The following is a 4,690-nucleotide window of genomic DNA, read 5'->3' as shown; positions in this document are numbered from 1 at the left end:
TTGGCTCTATTGAACCAGAGAATTAAAATAATTGTATGTATTGAAAATAAATGGGAGAAGTTAGTTTTATACAGAAGAGAAAACAATTAACTAACTAATTGTTTCTAGAAACTTATTCTAATTAATTATTGTTACTAATTCAATTACACATAACTTATTGATAAATACACATGTGAATTTAATATTTTCTCTCAAATTAGAGCATACAGATTATATGTTCCCAATTTGGACATAAGGAAAAAAAATTGAGATTTGGGAATGGTTTTTTATAAGAATATTTGCTAATTGGTGTTTGGTGGGGATGTGTACCAATTTGATGAAATCAATTAACTTTTTCTCGAATGAAATGGCAATCTATTTCAACATGCTTAGATCTTTTATGAAAAGTTGGATTAAAAGCTAATTGAATGGCTGAAAGATTGTTACAAAAAAGCATGGTAGAGAAAACTATAATATCCATGAACTTCAGTAAGTTGGTTAGCTATACAACTTCACAAGCAGTATTGGTCATAGTCTGGCACGTACTCAATCTCGGTTGAGCTTCTGAACACGACATGTTACTTCTTGTTTTTTTAGGAGATCAAAGAATCTCCCAAAAAAGTGCAGTAGCTAGTGGTAGATCTTCTAGTGTCGAGGGAGCTGCCCTAATCTGCATCGGTGTATATTGACAAGTTGAGCTTCGAGCTTGATGAGAGAAGAATACCTTGGTCTGGTGCTGCCTTGAGGTATTTTAAAACTTGGTGGTTGCATGTAGGTGTGGAACTCTTTGATCAAACATGAACTGTGCTAGTTTTGTCACTGCAAATGTTATGACAGGTCTTGAAATGGTGACATACATGAGTCTACCAATCAGTCTTCGATAGGCTGATGCATCTTCAACCCGGCCACCTTCTTTTGCTCTCAATTTAAGGTTTGTTGTAAATTCCGCTAAAATTAATAAATAATTAGCCAATAAATCAAATTTTAATAAGAAAAAATAGAAATAAAAATCTTATATTAAAATAGGATAGAGCTCTTTAAAACGAAAATTTTGACATTAATTTCGAAGAATTTGGCCCAAGATTGGGCTGAACCAGTTGAACCGGGCCCAAATGGGTCAAAGGTCCAACCGAGCCCATCCATTAAATAAGGACACAGCTTCCTCTTTTCATTCTCTTCCTCATTCACGCTGGGAAACACTCAAAGAGGAGGAAGAACACCCAAAGCTTCCAAACCCTCATTCAAACACTCCCTTTGCCACAACTCCTCCATTTAAGCTCCGATCGCCGCACTATTTGCGGCTATGCGTCCAGCGCGTCGAGCTTTATAATTCTATCGAAACAATTTATTTGGTAAGTTACTCTAACACTCCAGCCTCTCCTTCCCCCCAATTTTCAAAAAATTATGTAGTGGTGTTGGATTTCTTTACTTTTTGATGTATTAGGATCCAATTAGCTTGAGAAAAACGTTCACTCTTGCTTATACAAAGCTTGGGTAAGGTGAGGAAACCATAACTTTATCTAATTTCTGAATTTGTGTAATAGATGTTGAGTTTGGGTATATATGTGTTGTATATTTGTATTAGGTGGTGTGTATGTAATTGGAACATGAAATTGTGGACATTGGAGGCCTTGGATTGGTGTCAATTCTTGGTGATTTTGTGAATTGTGGAGCAGTGTGTGTGTGGCTTAAGTGTTGTCTTGGACTAAATGTGAAAATCGGCCAAGGTATGGTTTAGGTTTTGCGTATTTAATATGTAATGTTTTGTGAAAACTTAGGCTAGATGACCATCGGATAAGTTGGAACGTATGTGTATATTTATTGTTTGGTGCCCTTGATAAGAGGAATGTTTTAGTTTGCTGCTTGTTGACTGAATGACAATTGATGAATTGAAGATTAGAGTTTGGAGGACATGGATATTGTATGAAAATGTTGGTTGAGATATGGTGTATCATGATGATTGTTGTAGTGTTGAGGGGGTTGTGCTTGTCAATAATTTGCAGGTTTGATATTGAGATGAGAATGGTTTTCTTTAATGAGAATGAGGTTTGAAGTTTTGTGGAATTTGGTTTTTGGCCAAACTTCAGCGGCTCATAACTCGGCTTCCGGACCCCCAAATGACTTCAAAACTGTTTTATATGAAAATTGGATCCGCAAAGTTTACGCCGTTCGAAGAATGGAGGAAAAATGTTTTAAGACGGAAGCGTTATACGTGCCGGAAGTTCGGGGTTTAAAATGGCAAAGCTGCAGTTTCAGACTTGGTGAAAATTTTTGGAAAATCGTGCATCCACGCGTACGCATGGCATGGGGCTTATGCGTATGCGAATTCCTCGTTCGCAATGGTTCGCTTCTGCCTTGCTTATATGCGTACGCGTAACCAGGGGATGCGTACGCGTCTTGGGCTAAACGCATACCCACGCATACGCGTGGCCCTGTTTTCTGCACACACACAAATATTTTTAGTTTTAAACTGAATCTCAAACTTCTAAACCTCTATTCTCATATCAATTAGTTTTAAACTTGATTAGGAAGCTTAGTACTGATGTGAAGTTAGGACATTATGATAACTTGAGGGTGAAGTAAAGGTTAAAATGATGAAACGTATATGAAAGAGAAGTATGTTTGAAAGATTTATGATGCTAAGGCTTGAATAATTGATTTTTGTAATTACTATGAAATGTATAAGGCATACACATTTAAATTATCTGAGATACGGGTGTCTCTGGGTAAAGTACCGTGGCTTGCCACCACGTGTTCCAGGTTGAGCCCGATACTCTGTTGACCCTACGACGTAAGATGTGACTGGGCACTCTAAATTCCCGGGAAGGTTAACCCCCATTGAGCAATTTATAATATGAGAAAAAGTTATGCATAGACTCTTGGGATGTGCGTCGGGGAATAGTCCAAAGGTTTAGCAAACGGACTTGTCGGGTTGGCTTAATAACTGACAGATGAGACTCATCAGCCATAGGACAGGCATGCACCATATGCATATTACCTGAATTACTTGTTGTGCAATAAATGAGAGTGCCTAAATGTATTTGCCATGCTATTTGTATAATTATTATCTGCAGTACTTGTACCCTTCTTGTGTTTGATTTTATCTGTTTAATTGTGTGTGGTATACTATCGGAGATGGAGGTTCGGAGGAAAGGCGAAGAGGAGATAGGACTAAGGTTAAGATATGATAAGCTTGGATATCCCTAGAAAACCACCCCCTTTATAGTTTCTGTTTAAAACTTTAAGGCTTTTAATATGAATATCGGCGTTCTAGAATTGCCTCTGGCATTTCCAAGACCTTGTATATTATATGCGTGGCACCTTTACCATGCTGAGAACCTCCGGTTCTCACCCCATACTGTGTTGTTGTTTTCAGATGCAGGTCGGGAGGCTCATCACTAGGCATCTGGACTCTGAAGTAGAGTAGTCTCTGGGTTTATTTTGTTGTACAGCTTTATGAATAAATACTTAGCTTTCTCTCTAAGAAACTTGCTTATTTTGTCCCTCCTAGAGGGTTGAGGAGAGTTAAGTTTTCAATTATGTACTTTGGGTTTTCGGGAGATATATATATATATATATATTCTCCGGCCAGCCTTAGTTTTGCAGGCTGAGTTAAGAGCTTGTTATTCTGTACTTTTGGTCCTCTACTCCCGTTTTCTGCTTAGTTACCTTTATCCCTATAATCTTTAGGTTTCTTAGCAGGCAAGTTATCTCATTTTTTGAGCGTTGCGTTTTTTATTTTCACGATTTTGTTTCACCTATTTTTCAAGACTCCTAGTTTATTATATTTCTTTGCTGTTATATATATATAAGTAGAAGTCATAATACCACACTACCTCTATTTTACGGCTTAAGTGTAAAGCTTTGTATAGTAGAGTGTTACATTTGTCTCCATTGGAATCAAAGCTGACTTGCAGTCCAAAAAATTGGTGTCTTCAAGCAAAGACATAGTATACTTTCTCTGTATAAGTGAAATTCCTGCTTAAAGATATAGTATACAAGCAATGTACACTACACCAAAAACGGCCGATTGCGGTGGGTTTTTAGCGGCGGTTACCGAAAACTGCCACCAAATGAAATATTGCAGCGTTTGATGCGGCGGATAAGAGGAGAGCTGCCAATTGTTTGGCATTTTGCGGCGGTTTTGATATAACCGCCGCAAAATAGATTATTGTGGCGCTAGATAAGCTATTGGCGGTGGTTTGTTTCCAACTGCCACAAAATACGTCTAACTCGTTTCTTTTTTTTTTAAATAATCGGGTATGTTCTGCTTAGTTCTCATTACTTTATTTGAGAAATATCTTTGAATCACTATTACTTAAATCGTTACACTATTTTTGTATTTGTTTTACGAAAAAAATTAATCAGTTACAATAACATATTTTGATTAATCATGTGAACAGATTTACAAATTGGATTTCTTCGTTTACTATAAGATCTTTTAAATTTGCCTTCAAGCATAACTATAAAAGAAAAAAATAAGTCAACGTTTGAATTTTTTAATATTAAAACAAAGTTCAATCGAGCATAAAGATCGAAATTCTTAAAGTAGACAAATATGTAATACTGCAACCCAAAACCATTAAATTAAAGTAATCAACCTAAGTGTTAAAATAAAAGAGGCAAACAAAGTTCAATCAACCATTAAATTTTTAAATTTTTAAAATTTTTATTTTAATTAATTTCTAATAAATTAAAGTTGAAAATCAGA

General features: G+C 36.2%; 1 long non-coding RNA gene across 1 annotated transcript; it reads left to right on the top strand.

Annotated features, from left to right (window-relative positions):
* LOC107628756 lies at positions 1,066 to 4,246 on the top strand. The gene is made up of 3 exons (XR_001617852.2): positions 1,066 to 1,331; positions 1,565 to 1,706; positions 3,356 to 4,246. It is a non-coding gene; the product is annotated as an uncharacterized LOC107628756 (long non-coding RNA).

The sequence above is a fragment of the Arachis ipaensis genome, chromosome B03, assembly GCF_000816755.2.
Source record: "Arachis ipaensis cultivar K30076 chromosome B03, Araip1.1, whole genome shotgun sequence".
In the NCBI taxonomy this organism is placed as follows: Eukaryota; Viridiplantae; Streptophyta; class Magnoliopsida; order Fabales; family Fabaceae; genus Arachis; species Arachis ipaensis.
This window is presented reverse-complemented; position numbering and strand designations above follow the sequence as displayed.